Consider the following 26,032-nt stretch of genomic DNA (forward strand, 5'->3'; position numbering starts at 1 on the left):
TTGAGTCTGGCGCCTTAGACCACTCGGCCATTCAGATAGGATATGTCAGCCTCAGCAAAAGAAGACGCTGACTCTGTGCTGGCAGAAAAAGTAAAAAAAAAATTGACAGAAGTGAGATTCGAACCCACGCACACATACGTGGAACAGAAGCCTAGTTCAACTCGCATCACTGGGCAAGGTTTCCCTTCAGTCTGGCGTCTTAGACCACTCGGCCATTCTGATACGATATGTCAGCCCCAGCAAAAGGAGACACTGACTTTGTTCTGTTAGTGAAGTAAAAAAAGTTTGTCTGAAGAGGGATTCGAACCCACGCCGACATACGTGGACCAGAAGCCTCGTTCAACCCCTATCACTGGGCAAGGTTTCCCTTGAGTCTGGCGCCTTAGACCACTCGGCCATTCTGACACAATATTTCGGCCCAGCAAAAGAAGACGCTGACTCTGTGCTGGTAGTAAAGTAAAAAAAATTGACAGAAGTGGGATTCGAACCCACGCACACATACGTGTACCAGAAGCCTCGTTCAACTCACTGGGCAAGGTTTCCCTTGAGTCTGTAGCCTTAGACCACTCGACCATTCTGGCACGATATTTCAGCCTTAGCAGAAGGAGACACTGACTTTGTGCTGGTAGCAAAGTAAAAAAAAGAGCTTCTCAGAAGTGGGATCAACCCACGCCCGCATACGTAGACCATAAGCCTCGTTCAACCCGTATGACTGGGCAAGGTTTCCCTTAAGTCTGGCGCCTTCGACCACTCGGCCATGCTGACACAATATATCAGCCCCAGCAAAAAAACACTGACTTTATGCTGGTAGTAAAGTAAAAAAAGATTGTCAGAAGTGGGATTCGAACCCACGCACACATACGTGGACCAGAGGCCTCGTTCAACTCGCATCACCGGGCAAGGTTTCCCTTCAGTCTGGCGCCTTACACCACTCGGCCATTCTGATACGATATGTCAGCCCCAGCAAAAGGAGACGCTGACTTTGTTCTGTTAGTGAAGTAAAAAAAGTTTGTCAGAAGAGGGGTTCGAACCCACGCACACATACGTGGACCAGAAGCCTCGTTGAACTCGTATCACTGGGCAAGGTTTCCCTTGAGTCTGGCGCCTTAGACCACTCGGCCATTCTGATACGATATATCAGCCCCAGCAAAAGATGACACTGACTTTATGCTCGTAGTAAAGTAAAAAAAAGTTTGTCTGAAATGGGATTTGAACCCCCGCCCACACACCTAGACCAGAAGCCTCGTTGAACCCCTATCACCGGGCAAGGTTTCCCTTCAGTCTGGCGCCTTAGACCACTCGGCCATTCTGACACAATTTTTCTGCCCAGCAAAAAGAAGACACTGACTTTGTTCTGGTAGTAAAGTAAAAAAAAGTTGACAGCAGTGAGATTCGAACCCACGCATGCATACGTGCTCCAGAAGCCTCGTTAAACTCACTGGGCAAGGTTTCCCTTGAGTCTGGCGCCTTAGACCACTCGGCCATTCTGATACGATATGTCAGCCCCAGCAAAAGGTCACACTGACTTTGTTCTGTTAGTGAAGTAAAAAAAAAGTTTGTCGGAAGAGGGATTCGAACCCACGCCCACATACGTGGACCAGAAGCCTCGTTCAACCCCTATCACTGGGCAAGGTTTCCCTTGAGTCTGGCACCTTATACCACTCGGCCATTCTCACACGACATAGCAGCCCCAGCTAAAGAAGACACTGACTTCGTGCTCGTAGTAAAGTAAAAAAAGTTTGTCAGAAGTGGGGTTCGAACCCACGCCCACATACGTGAACCAGAAGCATCGTTCAACCCGTATCACTGGGCAAGGTTTCCCTTGAGTCTGGCGCCTTAGACCACTCGGCCATTCGGGCAAAATATATCAGCCCAGCAAAAGGAGACACTGACATTGTTCCGGTAGTAAAGGAAAAAAAAGTTTGTCAGAAGTGGGACTCGAACCCACGCCCACATACGTGGCCAGAAGCCTCGTTCAACCCGTATCACTGGGCAAGGTTTCGCTTGAGTCTGGAGCCTTAGGCCACTCGGCCATTCTGACAAGATATTTCAGCCCCAGCAAAAGGAGACACTGACTTTGTGCTGGTAGTAAAGTAAAAAAAAGAGCTTCTCAGAAGTGGGATTTCAACCCACGCCCACATACGTAGACCAGAGGCCTCGTTCAACCCGTATCACTGGGCAAGGTTTCCCTTAAGTCTGGCGCCTTGGACCACTCGGCCATTCTGACAAATATTTTAGTCCTAACCAAAGGAGACACTGGCTTCGTTCTTGTACTAAAATAAAAAAAGTTTGTCAGAAGTGGAATTCACACCCACGCCCACATACGAGGCCCAGAAGCCTCGTTCAACCCGTATCTTTGCGCAAGGTTTCCCTTGAGTCTGGCGCCTTAGACCACTCGGCCATTCAGATAGGATATGTCAGCCTCAGCAAAAGAAGACGCTGACTCTGTGCTGGCAGAAAAAGTAAAAAAAAATTGACAGAAGTGAGATTCGAACCCACGCACACATACGTGGAACAGAAGCCTAGTTCAACTCGCATCACTGGGCAAGGTTTCCCTTCAGTCTTGCGTCTTAGACCACTCGGCCATTCTGATACGATATGTCAGCCCCAGCAAAAGGAGACACTGACTTTGTTCTGTTAGTGAAGTAAAAAAAGTTTGTCTGAAGAGGGATTCGAACCCACGCCCACATACGTGGACCAGAAGCCTCGTTCAACCCCTATCACTGGGCAAGGTTTCCCTTGAGTCTGGCGCCTTAGACCACTCGGCCATTCTGACACAATATTTCGGCCCAGCAAAAGAAGACGCTGACTCTGTGCTGGTAGTAAAGTAAAAAAAATTGACAGAAGTGGGATTCGAACCCACGCACACATACGTGTACCAGAAGCCTCGTTAAACTCACTGGGCAAGGTTTCCCTTGAGTCTGTAGCCTTAGACCACTCGACCATTCTGGCACGATATTTCAGCCTTAGCAGAAGGAGACACTGACTTTGTGCTGGTAGTAAAGTAAAAAAAAGAGCTTCTCAGAAGTGGGATCAACCCACGCCCGCATACGTAGACCATAAGCCTCGTTCAACCCGTATGACTGGGCAAGGTTTCCCTTAAGTCTGGCGCCTTCGACCACTCGGCCATGCTGACACAATATATCAGCCCCAGCAAAAAAACACTGACTTTATGCTGGTAGTAAAGTAAAAAAAGATTGTCAGAAGTGGGATTCGAACCCACGCACACATACGTGGACCAGAGGCCTCGTTCAACTCGCATCACCGGGCAAGGTTTCCCTTCAGTCTGGCGCCTTACACCACTCGGCCATTCTGATACGATATGTCAGCCCCAGCAAAAGGAGACGCTGACTTTGTTCTGTTAGTGAAGTAAAAAAAGTTTGTCAGAAGAGGGGTTCGAACCCACGCACACATACGTGGACCAGAAGCCTCGTTCAACTCGTATCACTGGGCAAGGTTTCCCTTGAGTCTGGCGCCTTAGACCACTCGGCCATTCTGATACGATATATCAGCCCCAGCAAAAGATGACACTGACTTTATGCTCGTAGTAAAGTAAAAAAAAGTTTGTCTGAAATGGGATTTGAACCCCCGCCCACACACCTAGACCAGAAGCCTCGTTGAACCCCTATCACCGGGCAAGGTTTCCCTTCAGTCTGGCGCCTTAGACCACTCGGCCATTCTGACACAATTTTTCTGCCCAGCAAAAAGAAGACACTGACTTTGTTCTGGTAGTAAAGTAAAAAAAAGTTGACAGCAGTGAGATTCGAACCCACGCATGCATACGTGCTCCAGAAGCCTCGTTAAACTCACTGGGCAAGGTTTCCCTTGAGTCTGGCGCCTTAGACCACTCGGCCATTCTGATACGATATGTCAGCCCCAGCAAAAGGTGACACTGACTTTGTTCTGTTAGTGAAGTAAAAAAAAAGTTTGTCGGAAGAGGGATTCGAACCCACGCCCACATACGTGGACCAGAAGCCTCGTTCAACCCCTATCACTGGGCAAGGTTTCCCTTGAGTCTGGCACCTTATACCACTCGGCCATTCTCACACGACATAGCAGCCCCAGCTAAAGAAGACACTGACTTCGTGCTCGTAGTAAAGTAAAAAAAGTTTGTCAGAAGTGGGGTTCGAACCCACGCCCACATACGTGAACCAGAAGCATCGTTCAACCCGTATCACTGGGCAAGGTTTCCCTTGAGTCTGGCGCCTTAGACCACTCGGCCATTCGGGCAAAATATATCAGCCCAGCAAAAGGAGACACTGACATTGTTCCGGTAGTAAAGGAAAAAAAAGTTTGTCAGAAGTGGGACTCGAACCCACGCCCACATACGTGGCCAGAAGCCTCGTTCAACCCGTATCACTGGGCAAGGTTTCGCTTGAGTCTGGAGCCTTAGGCCACTCGGCCATTCTGACAAGATATTTCAGCCCCAGCAAAAGGAGACACTGACTTTGTGCTGGTAGTAAAGTAAAAAAAAGAGCTTCTCAGAAGTGGGATTTCAACCCACGCCCACATACGTAGACCAGAGGCCTCGTTCAACCCGTATCACTGGGCAAGGTTTCCCTTAAGTCTGGCGCCTTGGACCACTCGGCCATTCTGACAAATATTTTAGTCCTAACCAAAGGAGACACTGGCTTCGTTCTTGTACTAAAATAAAAAAAGTTTGTCAGAAGTGGAATTCACACCCACGCCCACATACGAGGACCAGAAGCCTCGTTCAACCCGTATCTTTGCGCAAGGTTTCCCTTGAGTCTGGCGCCTTAGACCACTCGGCCATTCAGATAGGATATGTCAGCCTCAGCAAAAGAAGACGCTGACTCTGTGCTGGCAGAAAAAGTAAAAAAAAATTGACAGAAGTGAGATTCGAACCCACGCACACATACGTGGAACAGAAGCCTAGTTCAACTCGCATCACTGGGCAAGGTTTCCCTTCAGTCTGGCGTCTTAGACCACTCGGCCATTCTGATACGATATGTCAGCCCCAGCAAAAGGAGACACTGACTTTGTTCTGTTAGTGAAGTAAAAAAAGTTTGTCTGAAGAGGAATTCGAACCCACGCCCACATACGTGGACCAGAAGCCTCGTTCAACCCCTATCACTGGGCAAGGTTTCCCTCGAGTCTGGCGCCTTAGACCACTCGGCCATTCTGACACAATATTTCGGCCCAGCAAAAGAAGACGCTGACTCTTTGCTGGTAGTAAAGTAAAAAAATTGACAGAAGTGGGATTCGAACCCACGCACACATAAGTGTACCAGAAGCCTCGTTCAACTCACTGGGCAAGGTTTCCCTTGAGTCTGTAGCCTTAGACCACTCGACCATTCTGGCACGATATTTCAGCCTTAGCAGAAGGAGACACTGACTTTGTGCTGGTAGTAAAGTAAAAAAAAGAGCTTCTCAGAAGTGGGATTTCAACCCACGCCCGCATACGTAGACCATAAGCCTCGTTCAACCCGTATGACTGGGCAAGGTTTCCCTTAAGTCTGGCGCCTTCGACCACTCGGCCATGCTGACACAATATATCAGCCCCAGCAAAAAAACACTGACTTTATGCTGGTAGTAAAGTAAAAAAAGATTGTCAGAAGTGGGATTCGAACCCACGTCCACATACGTCGACCAAAGGCCTCGTTTAACCAGTATCACCAGGCAATGTTTCCCTTAAGTCTGGTGCCTTAGACAACTCGGTCGTTCTGACTTTTTTTTTTTTTCTTTATTGCCTTTTAATAACCACAAGCAAAGGAAATACATACAAAATATGTACACTTACTAAAACACCAGCTTCAACTTGGCCAGTGCACTTGGTTTAAAAAGGCTTCACAGAAGCCAATTGGTCGAGCACAGGTAACCACTCGGGGGGTTCAGGCAGCGCTTTAAACACGTCTCGTGTATACAGCATACTCTCAACAAAATAGTCTCTCGCTGAACGTGCGTCTACACGCATATGTCGAACATCCATTCTTGTCCTCCACACACTATGCATGCAAAGCAACATTAACATGTCACTCGGCACTTCCCCTGCAGCTGCACACGGGAGAAAACGGATTCCAAAAGCGTTGATAGGTAGTTCTTTTTTTATAGTCCGTTGTAGTACGTCCCACAAGAACACAGCATCATGGCAGTCGAGAAAGATATGATTTATCGTTTCTGGTTTGCCGCAGATTAGACAGTTGACGGACCACGGTACAAAAAGCCCTTTACTTTTTAGCCATGGCAGTACAGGGAGAGTGCCGGTATGCACTTGAAAGAAGAATGTTTTGACAGAGGGTCTGACCGGCATTCTCTTAACACGTTTAAACACGTCACGCTCAGAACCTAGCCTGCACGAAGCTCGGTAGACGGGCACTGGCAGGAAGACATCAAGAAGGTCACGATACAGTTTCTTTTTAGTCACGTCGGACAAGTATTCGTACGAAAATCTTTCCTTGAGCAGGCGTGTAGCTGTAACTACTTCTCGCAAATAAGGACTGAGTGGTCCAGCTTCGAAGGAAAAAGATGACACGACGAAATCAGATAAGGGGGTCTGCAGTCTTGCTTGGATCACAGTTCTCAAGAAATTATCAGTTTGATCTCGAGCGAACATGAATCTGCTCACCAACTGCTTAAAAAACAAATGCAAAAGCCCCAGACCACCATATTTTACCCTATGAAATAAATTGCACCGGCTCGTGCGCTCCCACTGCGACCCCCATATAAAGGTCGCGAATACTCGGTGCATTTTCTGGACCGAAGTGCGGGTCATGGTTAACACTTGTAATACATAAAACACTTTTGCAATCAGAAATACATTGCACACGGACGCTTTTGCAAACATTGATAAATTGCGACCTCCCCACTTATCAGTACAATTTTTAATGCGTTGACGTTCCTCAGACCAATACTCCGTAGCATTGCGGTAGTGATCCAAAGGCACACCGAGGTACTTTCCGGGCATGATTTTCCAATTCATGTTACAGTAAACTTCGGGTGTGCTTTGCCACTGGCCATGCCAAACGCCTAGACATTTTGGCCAACTAATTGCGCTGCCCGTTGCTGCACAGAATTCCCTAGCTATTCGTACAACTTCTTGCACACTTTCTTTGTCACTGCAAAACACTGCGACGTCATCAGCATAGGCTAAAATTCTAATTCCACTGGTCAGAAACGTATACCCTCTTATACTTGGTGATGCAAGTATTCGTAAACAGAAGGGCTCTAAGTAAAGCGCGAAAAGGAGTGGCGACAAGGCACAACCTTGCTTCACGCTCGAGCGCACAGGAATTGAAGCACTTACTTCTTTGTTGATTACTAAATTAGCCCTGCAGTCATGATACACCATTCTAACGCCTTCTGTAATGACAGTTCCTACATTCACATGTTCCAGCAATAAAAACAAAATTTCATGTACGACTTTATCGAACGCTTTGTGCAGGTCTAGCTGAATCATGGCCACGCGGTCATTATTTGCATCACAGCATTCTAGAATACTTCTGGTTACGTGTATATTTGTGAATATGGTTCTGCCCTTAATCCCACATGTCTGATGCGGGCCGACAAGGGATGTGACAACACTTTGGAGCCGTCTTGCTAGGACCTTCGTGTATATTTTATAGTCAGTGTTGCTCAAACTGATAGGTCGGTAGGATTCCACTGAAAGTAGCTTTGCGGGGTCATCAGTTTTGGGGATTAATACTACGTGTGCTGTCCTAAATGAATGAGGTGTTTGCTGCTTGTCGTAGCATTCTCTGATCACTCGGTGTAATGCCAGTGCCATTTCTGTCTTAAAAAATTTGTATATGGCAGCACCAAGCCCATCCGGCCCTGGTGACTTGCCGTTACCCAGGTTATCTATAGCTGATTCAATTTCTGCCACAGTGATTTCTACTTCCAGTAGCTCCCGCTCAGAGTCTTCCAATCTCGGCATAAGGGTCAGAAAGTCCTCTTTGAATCGTTCGGGGTCATTGATTGTATGGCTAAGGAGTTGCGTATAAAACTCGACAAAGGCGTGGTTTATCTGTTCGCGGTCCCGGGTAATGTAATTGCGGTATCGAATTTCATTTATCTCTTTGTTTGCTGCATGTTTCTTTTCTTCACTGAGCACCCGCTTAGTGGGCGTTTCACCCATCCACAGCCGTTCAGTGCGAGCCCTTATCATTGCTCCGCGGTACTTTTCGTCGTCGATGAATTCGAGCTTTGCTTTCGCCTCCTTTATTTCTTTCTTAAATTTTCCCGGCACTTCATTTTCTACGCTTAACATGTAGTCTAGTTCGCTTTGTAACTGCCTCTCTTGTTGCCTTTCCCGATTACGTAATACACAGGCTCTTTCAATCGCTATCATCTTTATATCACACTTCATTTGCTCCCACACAGCTATGAAGTTATTGGTCTCCAAACGAAGAGCATTTGAAAGACATTCTTTGGTTTTTGTGACAAATATTTCATCTTGCAGCAGCTTTTCATTAAATTTCCATAGAAACCAATTAAACTTCGCAGCCTTACGTTTTTCGCCAATGTTGACCTTGACCAGACAATGATCACTAAAACTAAGATGTTGAATTTGATAAGATGAGCATAGCGGCACCAACTTTGCCGACAAATATATTCTGTCTAACCTCGCGTGCGAATGACCTTGAAAGTGCGTATATCCTACTTCACCCTCTCGCGTCATTACATAACCGACATCTTCCAGCCCTGTCTCGTTCACTATTTTATTCAACAGCTCAGCGCTTCTATCGCGCACATTGAAGCTCGTTGTCTTATCCTCAGCTCTACAGACACAATTGAAGTCCCCTAGAACCACAACATTTCTTTCCGTTTTCAAGAATCCTTCAATCGCTCTGAAAAAAAATTCCCGTTCGTGCGATCTATTCGGTGCATAAACACACACAACGCGCCAAGGCATTCCAGAAACACTGAAGTCGCACACAACCAGCCTACCGCTATCGCAGGTAGACACATTTTCAACAACCGCGATACTACTACGTATGAAAACGACACAGCCTCCTGACCGCCCAACAGCATGACAAACGCAGACATTGTACCTAGAGCGAAAAACTTGAACCATTTGCTCCGTTTGTTCTTCACTTTCCATTTTAGTTTCTTGTACAGCCAGGAGGTCTATGTCGTTTTCTAACAAAATGCGACTAATCTGGCATTGTCTCCTGCGCGAACACAGGCCTCTTGAGTTCAACGTCGCGATGCAAATACCAGTTTTAAAGTTAGTCGCCATTTCTTGAAGGTTGTTTCGTCAGGTGTCATACTCACGTCGCAACAGTGGTTGCGTGTGCTCAGCGTAGAAAGCCTCGGAACGTCTCCTCCGCTACGGCGGGGCCGACGTTTGAGTGCCCCTACGGTCAGGAGACAGGTTTGGTCGTGGTTTAAAGGTAGGCCGACGACCAGTCGCCGTCTTTGTTGGAGGTTCATTGATGGCCGACGTGTCAACATTTCCGGTACGGTCAGGTGTTTCCCGAGCTCGCTTAAAAGCGATAGCACCGGCCTTGGTCATCTCGGCGTCCGTTGCTTCCGGGCCGCCCTCTCGCGCAGCTGAAGATGACTTGCTCGCTGCTGTAGCGTCGTTCTCTACTGCTGCCGTGTCTAAATTCGTTCCTGGCGCACCAGAGTGCTTGTCGCCTTTATTGGTAGATTCCAGTGCGGCCCCAGAAGACTGTTCAGGGGGCGTGGCAGGGCCTTCCGTATAACCGTCTTCCCTGCTCGCTTCTTCGGCATCCACGGCATCCATCAGGTGTTCAGACACTTCGTCTGTTTGGCCTGGGCCCGCAATGCTGGCGTACGACCTCACACAGTGGGCGTCATCGTGGCCATAGCGACGACAGACCCCACAGCGCGGCACGCGGCAATCCCGTCGAATGTGTCCGATAGCCCGGCATCGGAGGCATAGCGGTGCTCTGCCAGGAATTACGACGAGCGCCATATCCTCCGCAACTCGCAGTTGGTGTGGCAGGTCGTCCTCGGACACGCCCGCGTGTAGCCTCAGCGTGACCGACCGCGTGGTTGAACCTTTATCATTGCAACCCTGCACCTTCCATTTATCTCTGCTTGTCTCGGTCACTTTTCCGTAGGGCGTTAAGGCGACTCGCACAGCCTCGTCCGGCACGCCATGAAGAAGCCAGTACAACTTCAGCCGCACACCTCGATCACGGGGGTCAACCACCATACAGCGATGGTCCTTTAGATCAAAAGACTCCGCCGCCAGCATCTTCTTTTTACCCTCATCATCCTTGAACGTCACTGCCCATACATGATTCATTTGGTATGCCCCTAGGGCAACCACTTCCGGCAGCAGCGAAAGACGAGCAAGGCTGTCTCGGACATGCTCCACTCGATATGGCCTGGCTTTCAAGTTTCCGTGCAAAAAAACCGTGTGCAAAACGGAATCACCTGAAGGCAGCTGAGGCAGAACAACCTGGAAATCTTCGCCTGGCTTTTCGGTACACCTGATACCGCGGCCCACACGGGCCGCTGAAACCGCCCCTACGCGGGAGCACATGATAAACACGTCCGTTCACTGTCGTGGCCGGAAGTGATTGTCCCGGTCGTTCTGACACAATATATAAGCTGCAGCAAAGGAAGACACTGACTTTGTTCTTGTAGTAAAGTAAAAAAAGTTTGTCAGAAGTGGGATTCGAACCCACGCACACATACGTGGACCAGAAGCCTCGTTCATCTCGTATGACTGGGCAAGGTTCCCCATGAGTCTAGCACCTTCGACCACTCGGCCATTCTGGCACAATATTTCAGCCCAGCAAAAGGAGACACTGACTTTGTGCTGGTAGTAAATTAAAAGAAATTGACAGAAGTGAGATTCGAACCCACGCACACATACGTGGACCAGAGGCCTCGTTCAACTCGCATCACCGGGCAAGGTTTCCCTTCAGTCTGGCGCCTTACACCACTCGGCCATTCTGATACGATATGTCAGCCCCAGCAAAAGGAGACGCTGACTCTTTGCTGGTAGTAAAGTAAAAAAATTGACAGAAGTGGGATTCGAACCCACGCACACATAAGTGTACCAGAAGCCTCGTTCAACTCACTGGGCAAGGTTTCCCTTGAGTCTGTAGCCTTAGACCACTCGACCATTCTGGCACGATATTTCAGCCTTAGCAGAAGGAGACACTGACTTTGTGCTGGTAGTAAAGTAAAAAAAGAGCTTCTCAGAAGTGGGATTTCAACCCACGCCCGCATACGTAGACCATAAGCCTCGTTCAACCCGTATGACTGGGCAAGGTTTCCCTTAAGTCTGGCGCCTTCGACCACTCGGCCATGCTGACACAATATATCAGCCCCAGCAAAAAAACACTGACTTTATGCTGGTAGTAAAGTAAAAAAAGATTGTCAGAAGTGGGATTCGAACCCACGTCCACATACGTCGACCAAAGGCCTCGTTTAACCAGTATCACCGGGCAATGTTTCCCTTAAGTCTGGTGCCTTAGACAACTCGGTCGTTCTGACACAATATATAAGCTGCAGCAAAGGAAGACGCTGACTTTGTTCTGGTAGTAAAGTAAAAAAAGATTGTCAGAAGTGGGATTCGCACCCACGCACACATACGTGGACCAGAAGCCTCGTTTATCTCGTATGACTGGGCACGGTTTCCCTTGAGTCTAGCGCCTTCGACCACTCGGCCATTCTGACACGACATATTGACCCAGCAAAAGGAGACACTCACATTGTTGTGTTAGTAAAGTAAAAAAAAAGTTTCTCAGAAGTGGGATTCGAACCCATGCCCACATACGTGGACCAGAACCCTCGTTCAACCCGTATCACTGGGCAAGGTTGCCCTTGAGTCTGGCGCCTTAGACCACTGTGCCATTTTGACACGATATAGTTCAGCCCCAGCAAAAGAAGACACTGACTTCGTGCTGGTAGTAAAGTAAAAAAAGTTTGTCAGAAGTGGGATTCGAACCCACGCCCACATACGTGAACCAGAAGCATCGTTCAACCCGTATAACTGGGCAAGGTTTCCTTTGAGTCTGGAGCCTTAGGCCACTCGGCCATTCTGACAAGATATTTCAGCCCCAGCAAAAGGAGACACTGACTTTGTGCTGGTAGTAAAGTAAAAAAAAGAGCTTCTCAGAAGCGGGATTTCAACCCACGCCCACATACGTAGACCAGAGGCCTCGTTCAACCCGTATCACTCGGCAAGGTATCCCTTAAGTCTGGCGCCTTGGACCACTCGGCCGTTTTGACACGATATTTTAGTCCTAACCAAAGGAGACACTGGCTTCGTTCTTGTAGTAAAATAAAAAACGTTTGTCAGAAGTGGAATTCACACCCACGCCCACATACGTGGACCAGAAGCCTCGTTCAACCCGTATCTTTGCGCAAGGTTTCCCTTGAGTCTGGCGCCTTAGACCACTCGGCCATTCAGATAGGATATGTCAGCCTCAGCAAAAGAAGACGCTGACTCTGTGCTGGCAGAAAAAGTAAAAAAAAATTGACAGAAGTGAGATTCGAACCCACGCACACATACGTGGAACAGAAGCCTAGTTCAACTCGCATCACTGGGCAAGGTTTCCCTTCAGTCTGGCGTCTTAGACCACTCGGCCATTCTGATACGATATGTCAGCCCCAGCAAAAGGAGACACTGACTTTGTTCTGTTAGTGAAGTAAAAAAAGTTTGTCTGAAGAGGGATTCGAACCCACGCCCACATACGTGAACCAAAAGCATCGTTCAACCCGTATCACTGGGCAAGGTTTCCCTTGAGTCTGGCGCCTTAGACCACTCGGCCATTCGGGCAAAATATATCAGCCCAGCAAAAGGAGACACTGACATTGTTCCGGTAGTAAATTAAAAAAATTGACAGAAGTGAGATTCGAACCCACGCACGCATGGACCAGAAGGCTCGTTCAACTTGCATCACCGGGCAAGGTTTCCCTTCAGTCTGGCGCCTCAGACCACTCGGCCATTCTGACACAATTTTTCTGCCCAGCAAAAGGAGACACTGACTTTGTTCTGTTATTGAAGTAAAAAAAGTTTGTCAGAAGAGGGGTTCGAATCCACGCCCACATACGTGGACCAGAAGCCTCGTTCAACCCCTATCACTGGGCAAGGTTTTCCTTGAGTCTGGCGCCTTAGACCACTCGGCCATTCTGACACGATATATCAGCCCCAGCAAAAGAAGACACTGACTTCGTGCTGGTAGTAAAGTAAAAAAAAGTTTGTCAGAAGTGGGATTCGAACCCACGCACACATACGTGGACCAGAAGCCTCGTCACACTCGTATCACTGGGCAAGGTTTCCCTTAAGTCTGGCGCCTTAGACCACTCGGCCATTCTGATACGATATGTCAGCCCCAGCAAAAGGTGACACTGACTTTGTTCTGTTAGTGAAGTAAAAAAAAGTTTGTCGGAAGAGGGATTCGAACCCACGCCCACATACGTGGACCAGTAGCCTCGTCCAACCCCTATCACTGGGCAAGGTTTCCCTTGAGTCTGGCACCTTAGACCACTCGGCCATTCTCACACGACATAGCAGCCCCAGCAAAAGAAGACACTGACTTCGTGCTCGTAGTAAAGTAAAAAAAGTTTGTCAGAAGTGGGATTCGAACCCACGCCCACATACGTGAACCAGAAGCATCGTTCAACCCGTATCACTGGGCAAGGTTTCCCTTGAGTCTGGCGCCTTAGACCACTCGGCCATTCGGGCAAAATACATCAGCCCAGCAAAAGGAGACACTGACATTGTTCCGGTAGTAAAGGAAAAAAAAGTTTGTCAGAAGTGGGATTTGCCCCACGCCCACATACGTGGCCAGAAGCCTCGTTCAACCCGTATCACTGGGCAAGGTTTCGCTTGAGTCTGGAGCCTTAGGCCACTCGGCCATTCTGACAAGACATTTCAGCCCCAGCAAAAGGAGACACTGACTTTGTGCTAGTAGTAAAGTAAAAAAAAGAGCTTCTCAGAAGTGGGATTTCAACCCACGCCCACATACGTAGACCAGAGGCCTCGTTCAACCCGTATCACTGGGCAAGGTTTCCCTTAAGTCTGGCGCCTTGGACCACTCGGCCATTCTGACACGATATTTTAGTCCTAACCAAAGGAGACACTGGCTTCGTTCTTGTACTAAAATAAAAAAAGTTTGTCAGAAGTGGAATTCACACCCACGCCAACATACGTGGACCAGAAGCCTCGTTCAACCCGTATCTTTGTGCAAGGTTTCCCTTGAGTCTGGCGCCTTAGACCACTCGGCCATTCAGATAGGATATGTCAGCCTCAGCAAAAGAAGACGCTGACTCTGTGCTGGCAGAAAAAGTAAAAAAAATTGACAGAAGTGAGATTCGAACCCACGCACACATACGTGGAACAGAAGCCTAGTTCAACTCGCATCACTGGGCAAGGTTTCCCTTCAGTCTGGCGTCTTAGACCACTCGGCCATTCTGATACGATATGTCAGCCCCAGCAAAAGGAGACACTGACTTTGTTCTGTTAGTGAAGTAAAAAAAGTTTGTCTGAAGAGGGATTCGAACCCACGCCCACATACGTGGACCAGAAGCCCCGTTCAACCCCTATCACTGGGCAAGGTTTCCCTTGAGTCAGGCGCCTTAGACCACTCGGCCATTCTGACACAATATTTCGGCCCAGCAAAAGAAGACGCTGACTCTGTGCTGGTAGTAAAGTAAAAAAATTGACAGAAGTGGGATTCGAACCCACGCACACATACGTGTACCAGAAGCCTCGTTCAACTCACTGGGCAAGGTTTCCCTTGAGTCTGTAGCCTTAGACCACTCGACCATTCTGGCACGATATTTCAGCCTTAGCAGAAGGAGACACTGACTTTGTGCTGGTAGTAAAGTAAAAAAAAGAGCTTCTCAGAAGTGGGATTTCAACCCACGCCCGCATACGTAGACCATAAGCCTCGTTCAACCCGTATGACTGGGCAAGGTTTCCCTTAAGTCTGGCGCCTTCGACCACTCGGCCATGCTGACACAATATATCAGCCCCAGCAAAAAAACACTGACTTTATGCTGGTAGTAAAGTAAAAAAAGATTGTCAGAAGTGGGATTCGAACCCACGTCCACATACGTCGACCAAAGGCCTCGTTTAACCCGTATCACCGGGCAATGTTTCCCTTAAGTCTGGTGCCTTAGACAACTCGGCCGTTCTGACACGATACATAAGCTGCAGCAAAGGAAGACACTGACTTTGTTCTGGTAGTAAAGTAAAAAAAGTTTGTCAGAAGTGGGATTCGAACCCACGCACACATACGTGGACCAGAAGCCTCGTTCATCTCGTATGACTGGGCAAGGTTCCCCATGAGTCTAGCACCTTCGACCACTCGGCCATTCTGGCACAATATTTCAGCCCAGCAAAAGGAGACACTGACTTTGTGCTGGTAGTAAATTAAAAAAAATTGACAGAAGTGAGATTCGAACCCACGCACACATACTTGGACCAGAGGCCTCGTTCAACTCGCATCACCGGGCAAGGTTTCCCTTCAGTCTGGCGCCTTACACCACTCGGCCATTCTGATACGATATGTCAGCCCCAGCAAAAGGAGACGCTGACTTTGTTCTGTTAGTGAAGTAAAAAAAGTTTGTCAGAAGAGGGGTTCGAACCCACGCACACATACGTGGACCAGAAGCCTCGTTCAACTCGTATCACTGGGCAAGGTTTCCCTTGAGTCTGGCGCCTTAGACCACTCGGCCATTCTGATAAGATATATCAGCCCCAGCAAAAGATGACACTGACTTTATGCTCGTAGTAGAGTAAAAAAAAAGTTTGTCTGAAATGGGATTTGAACCCCCGCCCACACACCTAGACCAGAAGCCTCGTTGAACCCCTATCACCGGGCAAGGTTTCCCTTCAGTCTGGCGCCTTAGACCACTCGGCCATTCTGACACAATTTTTCTGCCCAGCAAAAGGAGACACTGACTTTGTTCTGGTAGTAAAGTAAAAAAAAGTTGACAGAAGTGGGATTCGAACCCACGCATGCATACGTGCACCAGAAGCCTCGTTCAACTCACTGGGCAAGGTTTCCCTTGAGTCTGGCGCCTTAGACCACTCGGCCATTCTGATACGATATGTCAGCCCCAGCAAAAGGTGACACGGACTTTGTTCTGTTAGTGAAGTAAAAAAAAGTTTGTCGGAAGAGGGATTCGAACTCACGCCCACATACGTGGACCAGAAGCCTCGTTCAACCCCTATCACTGGGCAAGGTTTCCCTTGAGTCTGGCACCTTAGACCACTCGGCCATTCTCACACGACATAGCAGCCCCAGCAAAAGAAGACACTGACTTCGTGCTCGTAGTAAAGTAAAAAAAGTTTGTCAGAAGTGGGATTCGAACCCACGCCCACATACGTGAACCAGAAGCATCGTTCAACCCGTATCACTGGGCAAGGTTTCCCTTGAGTTTGGCGCCTTAGACCACTCGGCCATTCGGGCAAAATACATCAGCCCAGCAAAAGGAGACACTGACATTGTTCCGGTAGTAAAGGAAAAAAAAGTTTGTCAGAAGTGGGACTCGAACGCACGCCCACATACGTGGCCAGAAGCCTCGTTCAACCCGTATCACTTGGCAAGGTTTCGCTTGAGTCTGGAGCCTTAGGCCACTCGGCCATTCTGACAAGATATTTCAGCCCCAGCAAAAGGAGACACTGACTTTGTGCTGGTAGTAAAGTAAAAAAAAAGAGCTTCTCAGAAGTGGAATTTCAACCCACGCCAACATACGTAGACCAGAGGCCTCGTTCAACCCGTATCACTGGGCAAGGTTTCCCTTGAGTCTGGCGCCTTAGACCACTGTGCCATTCTGACACGATATAGTTCAGCCCCAGCAAAAGAAGACACTGACTTCGTGCTGGTAGTAAAGTAAAAAAAGTTTGTCAGAAGTGGGATTCGAACCCACGCACACATACGTGGACGAGAAGCCTCGTTACACTCGTATCACTGGGCAAGGTTTCCCTTAAGTCAGGCGCCTTAGACCACTCGGCCATTATGATACGATATGTCAGCCCCAGCAAAAAGAGACACTGACTTTGATCTGTTAGTGAAGTAAAAAAAAGTTTGTCAGAAGTGGGATTCGAACCCACGCCCACATACGTGAACCAGAAGCATCGTTCAACCCGTATAACTGGGCAAGGTTTCCTTTGAGTCTGGCGCCTTAGACCACTCGGCCATTCGGGCAAAATACATCAACCCAGCAAAAGGAGACACTGACATTGTTCCGGTAGTAAAGGAAAAAAAGTTTGTCAGAAGTGGGATTCGAACCCACGCCCACATACGTGGCCAGAAGCCTCGTTCAATCCGTATCACTGGGCAAGGTTTCGCTTGAGTCTGGAGCCTTAGGCCACTCGGCCATTCTGACAAGATATTTCAGCCCCAGCAAAAGGAGACACTGACTTTGTGCTGGTAGTAAAGTAAAAAAAGAGCTTCTCAGAAGTGGAATTTCAACCCACGCCCACATACGTAGACCAGAGGCCTCGTTCAACCCGTATCACTCGGCAAGGTATCCCTTAAGTCTGGCGCCTTGGACCACTCGGCCAGTTTGACACGATATTTTAGTCCTAACCAAAGGAGACACTGGCTTCGTTCTTGTAGTAAAATAAAAAACGTTTGTCAGAAGTGGAATTCACACCCACGCCCACATACGTGGACCAGAAGCCTCGTTCAACCCGTATCTTTGCGCAAGGTTTCCCTTGAGTCTGGCGCCTTAGACCACTCGGCCATTCAGATAGGATATTTCAGCCTCAGCAAAAGAAGTCGCTGACTCTGTGCTGGCAGAAAAAGTAAAAAAAATTGACAGAAGTGAGATTCGAACCCACGCACACATACGTGGAACAGAAGCCTAGTTCAACTCGCATCACTGGGCAAGGTTACCCTTCAGTCTGGCGTCTTAGACCACTCGGCCATTCTGATACGATATGTCAGCCCCAGCAAAAGGAGACACTGACTTTGTTCTGTTATTGAAGTAAAAAAAAGTTTGTCAGAAGAGGGGTTCGAATCCACGCCCACATACGTGGACCAGAAGCCTCGTTCAACCCCTATCACTGGGCAAGGTTTCCCTTGAGTCTGGCACCTTAGACCACTCGGCCATTCTCACACGATATATCAACCCAGCAAAAGGAGACACTGACATTGTTCTGTTAGAAAAGTAAAAAAAAGTTTGTCAGAAGTGGGATTCCTACCCACGCCCACATACGTGGACCAGAGGCCTCGTTCAACCCGTATCACTGGGCAAGGTTTTCCTTGAGTCTGGCGCCTTAGACCACTCGGCCATTCTGACACGATATATCAGCCCCAGCAAAAGAAGACACTGACTTCGTGCTGGTAGTAAAGTAAAAAAAGTTTGTCAGAAGTGGGATTCGAACCCACGCACACATACGTGGACCAGAAGCCTCGTCACACTCGTATCACTGGGCAAGGTTTCCCTTAAGTCTGGCGCCTTAGACCACTCGGCCATTCTGATACGATGTGTCAGCCCCAGCAAAAGGTGACACTGACTTTGTTCTGTTAGTGAAGTAAAAAAAAGTTTGTCGGAAGAGGGATTCGAACCCACGCCCACATACGTGGACCAGAAGCCTCGTTCAACCCCTATCACTGGGCAAGGTTTCCCTTGAGTCTGGCACCTTAGACCACTCGGCCATTCTCACACGACATAGCAGCCCCAGCAAAAGAAGACACTGACTTCGTGCTCGTAGTAAAGTAAAAAAAGTTTGTCAGAAGTGGGATTCGAACCCACGCCCACATACGTGAACCAGAAGCATCGTTCAACCCGTATCACTGGGCAAGGTTTCCCTTGAGTCTGGCGCCTTAGACCACTCGGCCATTCGGGCAAAATACATCAGCCCAGCAAAAGGAGACACTGACATTGTTCCGGTAGTAAAGGAAAAAAAAGTTTGTCAGAAGTGGGATTCGAACCCACGCCCACATACGTGGCCAGAAGCCTCGTTCAACCCTTATCACTGGGCAACGTTTCGCTTGAGTCTGGAGCCTCAGGCCACTCGGCCATTCTGACAAGATATTTCAGCCCCAGCAAAAGGAGACACTGACTTTGTGCTGGTAGTAAAGTAAAAAAAAGAGCTTCTCAGAAGTGGGATTTCAACCCACGCCCACATACGTAGACCAGAGGCCTCGTTCAACCCGTATCACTCGGCAAGGTATCCCTTAAGTCTGGCGTCTTGGACCACTCGGCCATTTTGACACGATATTTTAGTCCTAACCAAAGGAGACACTGGCTTCGTTCTTGTAGTAAAATAAAAAACGTTTGTCAGAAGTGGAATTCACACCCACGCCCACATACGTGGACCAGAAGCCTCGTTCAACCCGTATCTTTGCGCAAGGTTTCCCTTGAGTCTGGCGCCTTAGACCACTCGGCCATTCAGATAGGATATGTCAGCCTCAGCAAAAGAAGACGCTGACTCTGTGCTGGCAGAAAAAGTAAAAAAAAACTGACAGAAGTGAGATTCGAACCCACGCACACATACGTGGAACAGAAGCCTAGTTCAACTCGCATCACTGGGTAAGGTTTCCCTTCAGTCTGGCGTCTTAGACCACTCGGCCATTCTGATACGATATGTCAGCCCCAGCAAAAGGAGACACTGACTTTGTTCTGTTAGTGAAGTAAAAAAAGTTTGTCTGAAGAGGGATTCGAACCCACGCCCACATACGTGAACCAAAAGCATCGTTCAACCCGTATCACTGGGCAAGGTTTCCCTTGAGTCTGGCGCCTTAGACCACTCGGCCATTCGGGCAAAATATATCAGCCCAGCAAAAGGAGACACTGACATTGTTCCGGTAGTAAATTAAAAAAAAATGACAGAAGTGAGATTCGAACCCACGCACGCATGGACCAGAAGGCTCGTTCAACTTGCATCACCGGGCAAGGTTTCCCTTCAGTCTGGCGCCTTAGACCACTCGGCCATTCTGACACAATTTTTCTGCCCAGCAAAAGGAGACACTGACTTTGTTCTGGTAGTAAAGTAAAAAAAAGTTGACAGAAGTGGGATTCGAACCCACGCATGCATACGTGCACCAGAAGCCTCGTTCAACTCACTGGGCAAGGTTTCCCTTGAGTCTGGCGCCTTAGACCACTCGGCCATTCTGATACGATATGTCAGCCCCAGCAAAAGGTGACACGGACTTTGTTCTGTTAGTGAAGTAAAAAAAAAGTTTGTCGGAAGAGGGATTCGAACCCACGCCCACATACGTGAACCAGAAGCATCGTTCAACCCGTATCACTGGGCAAGGTTTCCCTTGAGTCTGGCGCCTTAGACCACTCGGCCATTCGGGCAAAATTCATCAGCCCAGCAAAAGGAGACACTGACATTGTTCCGGTAGTAAAGGAAAAAAAAGTTTGTCAGAAGTGGGACTCGAACGCACGCCCACATACGTGGCCAGAAGCCTCGTTCAACCCGTATCACTGGGCAAGGTTTCGCTTGAGTCTGGAGCCTTAGGCCACTCGGCCATTCTGACAAGATATTTCAGCCCCAGCAAAAGGAGACACTGACTTTGTGCTGGTAGTAAAGTAAAAAAAAGAGCTTCTCAGAAGTGGAATTTCAACCCACGCCCACATACGTAGACCAGAGGCCTCGTTCAACCCGTATCACTGGGCAAGGTTTCCCTTGAGTCTGGCGCCTTAGACCACTGTGCCATTCTGACACGATATAGTTCAGCCCCAGCAAAAGAAGACACTGACTTCGTGCTGGTAGTAAAGTAAAAAAAGTTTGTCAGAAGTGGGATTCGAACCCACGCACACATACGTGGACGAGAAGCCTCGTTACACTCGTATCACTGGACAAGGTTTCCCTTAAGTCAGGCGCCTTAGGCCACTCGGCCATTATGATACGATATGTCAGCCCCAGCAAAAGGAGACACTGACTTTGATCTGTTAGTGAAGTAAAAAAAAGTTTGTCAGAAGTGGGATTCGAACCCACGCCCACATACGTGGCCAGAAGCCTCGTTCAATCCGAATCACTGGGCAAGGTTTCGCTTGAGTCTGGAGCCTTAGGCCACTCGGCCATTCTGACAAGATATTTCAGCCCCAGCAAAAGGAGACACTGACTTTGTGCTGGTAGTAAAGTAAAAAAAAGAGCTTCTCAGAAGTGGGATTTCAACCCACGCCCACATACGTAGACCAGAGGCCTCGTTCAACCCGTATCACTCGGCAAGGTATCCCTTAAGTCTGGCGCCTTGGACCACTCGGCCATTTTGACACGATATTTTAGTCCTAACCAAAGGAGACACTGGCTTCGTTCTTGTAGTAAAATAAAAAACGTTTGTCAGAAGTGGAATTTACACCCACGCCCACATACGTGGACCAGAAGCCTCGTTCAACCCGTATCTTTGCGCAAGGTTTCCCTTGAGTCTGGCGCCTTAGACCACTCGGCCATTCAGATAGGATATTTCAGCCTCAGCAAAAGAAGTCGCTGACTCTGTGCTGGCAGAAAAAGTAAAAAAAAATTGACAGAAGTGAGATTCGAACCCACGCACACATACGTGGAATAGAAGCCTAGTTCAACTCGCATCACTGGGCAAGGTTTCCCTTCAGTCTGGCGTCTTAGACCACTCGGCCATTCTGATACGATATGTCAGCCCCAGCAAAAGGAGACACTGACTTTGTTCTGTTAGTGAAGTAAAAAAAGTTTGTCTGAAGAGGGATTCGAACCCACGCCCACATACGTGAACCAAAAGCATCGTTCAACCCGTATCACTGGGCAAGGTTTCCCTTGAGTCTGGCGCCTTAGACCACTCGGCCATTCGGGCAAAATATATCAGCCCAGCAAAAGGAGACACTGACATTGTTCCGGTAGTAAATTAAAAAAAATTGACAGAAGTGAGATTCGAACCCACGCACGCATGGACCAGAAGGCTCGTTCAACTTGCATCACCGGGCAAGGTTTCCCTTCAGTCTGGCGCCTCAGACCACTCGGCCATTCTGACACAATTTTTCTGCCCAGCAAAAGGAGACACTGACTTTGTTCTGTTATTAAAGTAAAAAAAAGTTTGTCAGAAGAGGGGTTCGAATCCACGCCCACATACGTGGACCAGAAGCCTCGTTCAACCCCTATCACTGGGCAAGGTTTCCCTTGAGTCTGGCACCTTAGACCACTCGGCCATTCTCACACGACATATCAACCCAGCAAAAGGAGACACTGACATTGTTCTGTTAGAAAAGTAAAAAAAAGTTTGTCAGAAGTGGGATTCGAACCCACGCCCACATACGTGGACCAGAGGCCTCGTTCAACCGGTATCACTGGGCAAGGTTTTCCTTGAGTCTGGCGCCTTAGACCACTCGGCCATTCGACACGATATATCAGCCCCAGCAAAAGAAGACACTGACTTCGTGCTGGTAGTAAAGTAAAAAAAGTTTGTCAGAAGTGGGATTCGAACCCACGCACACATACGTGGACCAGAAGCCTCGTCACACTCGTATCACTGGGCAAGGTTTCCCTTAAGTCTGGCGCCTTAGACCACTCGGCCATTCTGATACGATGTGTCAGCCCCAGCAAAAGGTGACACTGACTTTGTTCTGTTAGTGAAGTAAAAAAAAGTTTGTCGGAAGAGGGATTCGAACCCACGCCCACATACGTGGACCAGAAGCCTCGTTCAACCCCTATCACTGGGCAAGGTTTCCCTTGAGTCTGGCACCTTAGACCACTCGGCCATTCTCACACGACATAGCAGCCCCAGCAAAAGAAGACACTGACTTCGTGCTCGTAGTAAAGTAAAAAAAGTTTGTCAGAAGTGGGATTCGAACCCACGCCCACATACGTGAACCAGAAGCATCGTTCAACCCGTATCACTGGGCAAGGTTTCCTTTGAGTCTGGCGCCTTAGACCACTCGGCCATTCGGGCAAAATACATCAGCCCAGCAAAAGGAGACACTGACATTGTTCCGGTAGTAAAGGAAAAAAAGTTTGTCAGAAGTGGGATTCGAACCCACGCCCACATACGTGGCCAGAAGCCTCGTTCAACCCGTATCACTGGGCAAGGTTTCGCTTGAGTCTGGAGCCTTAGGCCACTCGGCCATTCTGACACGATATTTTAGTCCTAACCAAAGGAGACACTGGCTTCGTTCTTGTACTAAAATAAAAAAAGTTTGTCAGAAGTGGAATTCACACCCACGCCCACATACGTGGACCAGAAGCCTCGTTCAACCCGTATCTTTGTGCAAGGTTTCCCTTGAGTCTGGCGCCTTAGACCACTCGGCCATTCAGATAGGATATGTCAGCCTCAGCAAAAGAAGACGCTGACTCTGTGCTGGCAGAAAAAGTAAAAAAAAAATTGACAGAAGTGAGATTCGAACCCACGCACACATACGTGGAACAGAAGCCTAGTTCAACTCGCATCACTGGGCAAGGTTTCCCTTCAGTCTGGCGTCTTAGACCACTCGGCCATTCTGATACGATATGTCAGCCCCAGCAAAAGGAGACACTGACTTTGTTCTGTTAGTGAAGTAAAAAAAGTTTGTCTGAAGAGGGATTCGAACCCACGCCCACATACGTGGACCAGAAGCCTCGTTCAACCCCTATCACTGGGCAAGGTTTCCCTTGAGTCTGGCGCCTTAGACCACTCGGCCATTCTGACACAATATTTCGGCCCAGCAAAAGAAGACGCTGACTCTGTGCTGGTAGTAAAGTAAAAAAGTTGACAGAAGTGGGATTCGAACCCACGCACACATACGTGTACCAGAAGCCTCGTTCAACTCACTGGGCAAGGTTTCCCTTGAGTCTGTAGCCTTAGACCACTCGACCATTCTGGCACGATATTTCAGCCTTAGCAGAAGGAGACACTGACTTTGTGCTGGTAGTAAAGTAAAAAAAAGAGCTTCTCAGAAGTGGGATTTCAACCCACGCCCGCATACGTAGACCATAAGCCTCGTTCAACCCGTATAACTGGGCAAGGTTTCCCTTAAGTCTGGTGCCTTAGACAACTCGGCCGTTCTGACACGATATATAAGCTGCAGCAAAGGAAGACACTGACTTTGTTCTGGTAGTAAAGTAAAAAAAGTTTGTCAGAAGTGGGATTCGAACCCACGCACACATACGTGGACCAGAAGCCTCGTTCATCTCGTATGACTGGGCAAGGTTCCCCATGAGTCTAGCACCTTCGACCACTCGGCCATTCTGGCACAATATTTCAGCCCAGCAAAAAGAGACACTGACTTTGTGCTGGTAGTAAATTAAAAAAAATTGACAGAAGTGAGATTCGAACCCACGCACACATACTTGGACCAGAGGCCTCGTTCAACTCGCATCACCGGGCAAAGTTTCCCTTCAGTCTGGCGCCTTACACCACTCGGCCATTCTGATACGATATGTCAGCCCCAGCAAAAGGAGACGCTGACTTTGTTCTGTTAGTGAAGTAAAAAAAGTTTGTCAGAAGAGGGGTTCGAACCCACGCACACATACGTGGACCAGAAGCCTCGTTCAACTCGTATCACTGGGCAAGGTTTCCCTTGAGTCTGGCGCCTTAGACCACTCGGCCATTCTGATAAGATATATCAGCCCCAGCAAAAGATGACACTGACTTTATGCTCGTAGTAAAGTAAAAAAAAGTTTGTCTGAAATGGGATTTGAACCCCCGCCCACACACCTAGACCAGAAGCCTCGTTGAACCCCTATCACCGGGCAAGGTTTCCCTTCAGTCTGGCGCCTTAGACCACTCGGCCATTCTGACACAACTTTTCTGCCCAGCAAAAGGAGACACTGACTTTGTTCTGGGAGTAAAGTAAAAAAAAGTTGACAGAAGTGGGATTCGAACCCACGCATGCATACGTGCACCAGAAGCCTCGTTCAACTCACTGGGCAAGGTTTCCCTTGAGTCTGGCGCCTTAGACCACTCGGCCATTCTGATACGATATGTCAGCCCCAGCAAAAGGTGACACTGACTTTGTTCTGTTAGTGAAGTAAAAAAAAGTTTGTCGGAAGAGGGATTCGAACTCACGCCCACATACGTGGACCAGAAGCCTCGTTCAACCCCTATCACTGGGCATGGTTTCCCTTGAGTCTGGCACCTTAGACCACTCGGCCATTCTCACACGACATAGCAGCCCCAGCAAAAGAAGACACTGACTTCGTGCTCGTAGTAAAGTAAAAAAAGTTTGTCAGAAGTGGGATTCGAACCCACGCCCACATACGTGAACCAGAAGCATCGTTCAACCCGTATCACTGGGCAAGGTTTCCCTTGAGTCTGGCGCCTTAGACCACACGGCCATTCGGGCGAAATACATCAGCCCAGCAAAAGGAGACACTGACATTGTTCCGGTAGTAAAGGAAAAAAAAGTTTGTCAGAAGTGGGACTCGAACGCACGCCCACATACGTGGCCAGAAGCCTCGTTCAACCCGTATCACTGGGCAAGGTTTCGCTTGAGTCTGGAGCCTTAGGCCACTCGGCCATTCTGACAAGATATTTCAGCCCCAGCAAAAGGAGACACTGACTTTGTGCTGGTAGTAAAGTAAAAAAAAAGAGCTTCTCAGAAGTGGAATTTCAACCCACGCCCACATACGTAGACCAGAGGCCTCGTTCAACCCGTATCACTGGGCAAGGTTTCCCTTGAGTCTGGCGCCTTAGACCACTGTGCCATTCTGACACGATATATCAGCCCCAGCAAAAGAAGACACTGACTTCGTGCTGGTAGTAAAGTAAAAAAAGTTTGTCAGAAGAGGGGTTCGAATCCACGCCCACATACGTGGACCAGAAGCCTCGTTCAACCCCTATCACTGGGCAAGGTTTTCCTTGAGTCTGGCGCCTTAGACCACTCGGCCATTCTGACACGATATATCAGCCCCAGCAAAAGAAGACACTGACTTCGTGCTGGTAGTAAAGTAAAAAAAGTTTGTCAGAAGTGGGATTCGAACCCACGCACACATACGTGGACCAGAAGCCTCGTCACACTCGTATCACTGGGCAAGGTTTCCCTTAAGTCTGGCGCCTTAGACCACTCGGCCATTCTGATACGATATGTCAGCCCCAGCAAAAGGTGACACTGACTTTGTTCTGTTAGTGAAGTAAAAAAAAGTTTGTCGGAAGAGGGATTCGAACCCACGCCCAAATACGTGGACCAGAAGCCTCGTCCAACCCCTATCACTGGGCAAGGTTTCCCTTGA

At 48.5% G+C, this 26,032-nt stretch overlaps 32 non-coding genes across 32 annotated transcripts; all 32 read right to left on the reverse strand.

Annotated features, from left to right (window-relative positions):
• Positions 1-827: 827 nt before the first annotated feature.
• On the reverse strand, positions 828-946 carry TRNAF-GAA (transfer RNA phenylalanine (anticodon GAA)). Its single transcript has 2 exons — positions 909-946; positions 828-873 (listed from the first exon to the last, which is right to left on the reverse strand). It is a non-coding gene; the product is annotated as a tRNA-Phe (tRNA).
• A 611-nt stretch (positions 947-1,557) lies between these two features.
• Positions 1,558-1,681, reverse strand: TRNAL-CAA (transfer RNA leucine (anticodon CAA)). The gene is made up of 2 exons: positions 1,639-1,681; positions 1,558-1,603 (listed from the first exon to the last, which is right to left on the reverse strand). It is a non-coding gene; the product is annotated as a tRNA-Leu (tRNA).
• Positions 1,682-1,740: 59 nt separating this feature from the next.
• On the reverse strand, positions 1,741-1,859 carry TRNAL-CAA (transfer RNA leucine (anticodon CAA)). Its single transcript has 2 exons — positions 1,822-1,859; positions 1,741-1,786 (listed from the first exon to the last, which is right to left on the reverse strand). It is a non-coding gene; the product is annotated as a tRNA-Leu (tRNA).
• A 64-nt stretch (positions 1,860-1,923) lies between these two features.
• On the reverse strand, positions 1,924-2,041 carry TRNAL-CAA (transfer RNA leucine (anticodon CAA)). Its single transcript has 2 exons — positions 2,004-2,041; positions 1,924-1,968 (listed from the first exon to the last, which is right to left on the reverse strand). It is a non-coding gene; the product is annotated as a tRNA-Leu (tRNA).
• A 616-nt stretch (positions 2,042-2,657) lies between these two features.
• Positions 2,658-2,776, reverse strand: TRNAL-CAA (transfer RNA leucine (anticodon CAA)). Its single transcript has 2 exons — positions 2,739-2,776; positions 2,658-2,703 (listed from the first exon to the last, which is right to left on the reverse strand). It is a non-coding gene; the product is annotated as a tRNA-Leu (tRNA).
• Positions 2,777-3,198: 422 nt separating this feature from the next.
• TRNAF-GAA (transfer RNA phenylalanine (anticodon GAA)) lies at positions 3,199-3,317 on the reverse strand. The gene is made up of 2 exons: positions 3,280-3,317; positions 3,199-3,244 (listed from the first exon to the last, which is right to left on the reverse strand). It is a non-coding gene; the product is annotated as a tRNA-Phe (tRNA).
• Positions 3,318-3,928: 611 nt separating this feature from the next.
• On the reverse strand, positions 3,929-4,052 carry TRNAL-CAA (transfer RNA leucine (anticodon CAA)). Its single transcript has 2 exons — positions 4,010-4,052; positions 3,929-3,974 (listed from the first exon to the last, which is right to left on the reverse strand). It is a non-coding gene; the product is annotated as a tRNA-Leu (tRNA).
• A 59-nt stretch (positions 4,053-4,111) lies between these two features.
• TRNAL-CAA (transfer RNA leucine (anticodon CAA)) lies at positions 4,112-4,230 on the reverse strand. Its single transcript has 2 exons — positions 4,193-4,230; positions 4,112-4,157 (listed from the first exon to the last, which is right to left on the reverse strand). It is a non-coding gene; the product is annotated as a tRNA-Leu (tRNA).
• A 64-nt stretch (positions 4,231-4,294) lies between these two features.
• TRNAL-CAA (transfer RNA leucine (anticodon CAA)) lies at positions 4,295-4,412 on the reverse strand. The gene is made up of 2 exons: positions 4,375-4,412; positions 4,295-4,339 (listed from the first exon to the last, which is right to left on the reverse strand). It is a non-coding gene; the product is annotated as a tRNA-Leu (tRNA).
• Positions 4,413-5,208: 796 nt separating this feature from the next.
• On the reverse strand, positions 5,209-5,322 carry TRNAL-CAA (transfer RNA leucine (anticodon CAA)). Its single transcript has 2 exons — positions 5,285-5,322; positions 5,209-5,254 (listed from the first exon to the last, which is right to left on the reverse strand). It is a non-coding gene; the product is annotated as a tRNA-Leu (tRNA).
• Positions 5,323-10,959: 5,637 nt separating this feature from the next.
• On the reverse strand, positions 10,960-11,073 carry TRNAL-CAA (transfer RNA leucine (anticodon CAA)). Its single transcript has 2 exons — positions 11,036-11,073; positions 10,960-11,005 (listed from the first exon to the last, which is right to left on the reverse strand). It is a non-coding gene; the product is annotated as a tRNA-Leu (tRNA).
• Positions 11,074-11,872: 799 nt separating this feature from the next.
• On the reverse strand, positions 11,873-11,991 carry TRNAL-CAA (transfer RNA leucine (anticodon CAA)). The gene is made up of 2 exons: positions 11,954-11,991; positions 11,873-11,918 (listed from the first exon to the last, which is right to left on the reverse strand). It is a non-coding gene; the product is annotated as a tRNA-Leu (tRNA).
• A 975-nt stretch (positions 11,992-12,966) lies between these two features.
• On the reverse strand, positions 12,967-13,085 carry TRNAL-CAA (transfer RNA leucine (anticodon CAA)). The gene is made up of 2 exons: positions 13,048-13,085; positions 12,967-13,012 (listed from the first exon to the last, which is right to left on the reverse strand). It is a non-coding gene; the product is annotated as a tRNA-Leu (tRNA).
• Positions 13,086-13,150: 65 nt separating this feature from the next.
• TRNAL-UAA (transfer RNA leucine (anticodon UAA)) lies at positions 13,151-13,269 on the reverse strand. Its single transcript has 2 exons — positions 13,232-13,269; positions 13,151-13,196 (listed from the first exon to the last, which is right to left on the reverse strand). It is a non-coding gene; the product is annotated as a tRNA-Leu (tRNA).
• A 248-nt stretch (positions 13,270-13,517) lies between these two features.
• TRNAL-CAA (transfer RNA leucine (anticodon CAA)) lies at positions 13,518-13,636 on the reverse strand. The gene is made up of 2 exons: positions 13,599-13,636; positions 13,518-13,563 (listed from the first exon to the last, which is right to left on the reverse strand). It is a non-coding gene; the product is annotated as a tRNA-Leu (tRNA).
• A 797-nt stretch (positions 13,637-14,433) lies between these two features.
• TRNAL-CAA (transfer RNA leucine (anticodon CAA)) lies at positions 14,434-14,552 on the reverse strand. Its single transcript has 2 exons — positions 14,515-14,552; positions 14,434-14,479 (listed from the first exon to the last, which is right to left on the reverse strand). It is a non-coding gene; the product is annotated as a tRNA-Leu (tRNA).
• A 1,699-nt stretch (positions 14,553-16,251) lies between these two features.
• On the reverse strand, positions 16,252-16,370 carry TRNAL-CAA (transfer RNA leucine (anticodon CAA)). Its single transcript has 2 exons — positions 16,333-16,370; positions 16,252-16,297 (listed from the first exon to the last, which is right to left on the reverse strand). It is a non-coding gene; the product is annotated as a tRNA-Leu (tRNA).
• Positions 16,371-16,989: 619 nt separating this feature from the next.
• Positions 16,990-17,108, reverse strand: TRNAL-CAA (transfer RNA leucine (anticodon CAA)). Its single transcript has 2 exons — positions 17,071-17,108; positions 16,990-17,035 (listed from the first exon to the last, which is right to left on the reverse strand). It is a non-coding gene; the product is annotated as a tRNA-Leu (tRNA).
• A 63-nt stretch (positions 17,109-17,171) lies between these two features.
• Positions 17,172-17,289, reverse strand: TRNAL-CAA (transfer RNA leucine (anticodon CAA)). Its single transcript has 2 exons — positions 17,252-17,289; positions 17,172-17,216 (listed from the first exon to the last, which is right to left on the reverse strand). It is a non-coding gene; the product is annotated as a tRNA-Leu (tRNA).
• Positions 17,290-18,088: 799 nt separating this feature from the next.
• Positions 18,089-18,207, reverse strand: TRNAL-CAA (transfer RNA leucine (anticodon CAA)). The gene is made up of 2 exons: positions 18,170-18,207; positions 18,089-18,134 (listed from the first exon to the last, which is right to left on the reverse strand). It is a non-coding gene; the product is annotated as a tRNA-Leu (tRNA).
• Positions 18,208-18,271: 64 nt separating this feature from the next.
• On the reverse strand, positions 18,272-18,390 carry TRNAL-UAA (transfer RNA leucine (anticodon UAA)). Its single transcript has 2 exons — positions 18,353-18,390; positions 18,272-18,317 (listed from the first exon to the last, which is right to left on the reverse strand). It is a non-coding gene; the product is annotated as a tRNA-Leu (tRNA).
• A 65-nt stretch (positions 18,391-18,455) lies between these two features.
• Positions 18,456-18,579, reverse strand: TRNAL-CAA (transfer RNA leucine (anticodon CAA)). The gene is made up of 2 exons: positions 18,537-18,579; positions 18,456-18,501 (listed from the first exon to the last, which is right to left on the reverse strand). It is a non-coding gene; the product is annotated as a tRNA-Leu (tRNA).
• A 59-nt stretch (positions 18,580-18,638) lies between these two features.
• TRNAL-CAA (transfer RNA leucine (anticodon CAA)) lies at positions 18,639-18,757 on the reverse strand. Its single transcript has 2 exons — positions 18,720-18,757; positions 18,639-18,684 (listed from the first exon to the last, which is right to left on the reverse strand). It is a non-coding gene; the product is annotated as a tRNA-Leu (tRNA).
• Positions 18,758-20,832: 2,075 nt separating this feature from the next.
• On the reverse strand, positions 20,833-20,950 carry TRNAL-CAA (transfer RNA leucine (anticodon CAA)). The gene is made up of 2 exons: positions 20,913-20,950; positions 20,833-20,877 (listed from the first exon to the last, which is right to left on the reverse strand). It is a non-coding gene; the product is annotated as a tRNA-Leu (tRNA).
• A 1,159-nt stretch (positions 20,951-22,109) lies between these two features.
• TRNAL-CAA (transfer RNA leucine (anticodon CAA)) lies at positions 22,110-22,229 on the reverse strand. The gene is made up of 2 exons: positions 22,192-22,229; positions 22,110-22,156 (listed from the first exon to the last, which is right to left on the reverse strand). It is a non-coding gene; the product is annotated as a tRNA-Leu (tRNA).
• Positions 22,230-22,292: 63 nt separating this feature from the next.
• Positions 22,293-22,411, reverse strand: TRNAL-UAA (transfer RNA leucine (anticodon UAA)). The gene is made up of 2 exons: positions 22,374-22,411; positions 22,293-22,338 (listed from the first exon to the last, which is right to left on the reverse strand). It is a non-coding gene; the product is annotated as a tRNA-Leu (tRNA).
• Positions 22,412-22,476: 65 nt separating this feature from the next.
• On the reverse strand, positions 22,477-22,600 carry TRNAL-CAA (transfer RNA leucine (anticodon CAA)). The gene is made up of 2 exons: positions 22,558-22,600; positions 22,477-22,522 (listed from the first exon to the last, which is right to left on the reverse strand). It is a non-coding gene; the product is annotated as a tRNA-Leu (tRNA).
• A 59-nt stretch (positions 22,601-22,659) lies between these two features.
• Positions 22,660-22,778, reverse strand: TRNAL-CAA (transfer RNA leucine (anticodon CAA)). The gene is made up of 2 exons: positions 22,741-22,778; positions 22,660-22,705 (listed from the first exon to the last, which is right to left on the reverse strand). It is a non-coding gene; the product is annotated as a tRNA-Leu (tRNA).
• Positions 22,779-22,841: 63 nt separating this feature from the next.
• Positions 22,842-22,959, reverse strand: TRNAL-CAA (transfer RNA leucine (anticodon CAA)). The gene is made up of 2 exons: positions 22,922-22,959; positions 22,842-22,886 (listed from the first exon to the last, which is right to left on the reverse strand). It is a non-coding gene; the product is annotated as a tRNA-Leu (tRNA).
• Positions 22,960-23,391: 432 nt separating this feature from the next.
• On the reverse strand, positions 23,392-23,510 carry TRNAL-CAA (transfer RNA leucine (anticodon CAA)). Its single transcript has 2 exons — positions 23,473-23,510; positions 23,392-23,437 (listed from the first exon to the last, which is right to left on the reverse strand). It is a non-coding gene; the product is annotated as a tRNA-Leu (tRNA).
• A 2,069-nt stretch (positions 23,511-25,579) lies between these two features.
• On the reverse strand, positions 25,580-25,698 carry TRNAL-CAA (transfer RNA leucine (anticodon CAA)). The gene is made up of 2 exons: positions 25,661-25,698; positions 25,580-25,625 (listed from the first exon to the last, which is right to left on the reverse strand). It is a non-coding gene; the product is annotated as a tRNA-Leu (tRNA).
• Positions 25,699-25,762: 64 nt separating this feature from the next.
• TRNAL-UAA (transfer RNA leucine (anticodon UAA)) lies at positions 25,763-25,881 on the reverse strand. Its single transcript has 2 exons — positions 25,844-25,881; positions 25,763-25,808 (listed from the first exon to the last, which is right to left on the reverse strand). It is a non-coding gene; the product is annotated as a tRNA-Leu (tRNA).
• Positions 25,882-26,032: the final 151 nt, after the last annotated feature.

This window comes from Rhipicephalus microplus, chromosome 2 (genome assembly GCF_043290135.1).
Source record: "Rhipicephalus microplus isolate Deutch F79 chromosome 2, USDA_Rmic, whole genome shotgun sequence".
Lineage (NCBI taxonomy): Eukaryota > Metazoa > Arthropoda > Arachnida > Ixodida > Ixodidae > Rhipicephalus > Rhipicephalus microplus.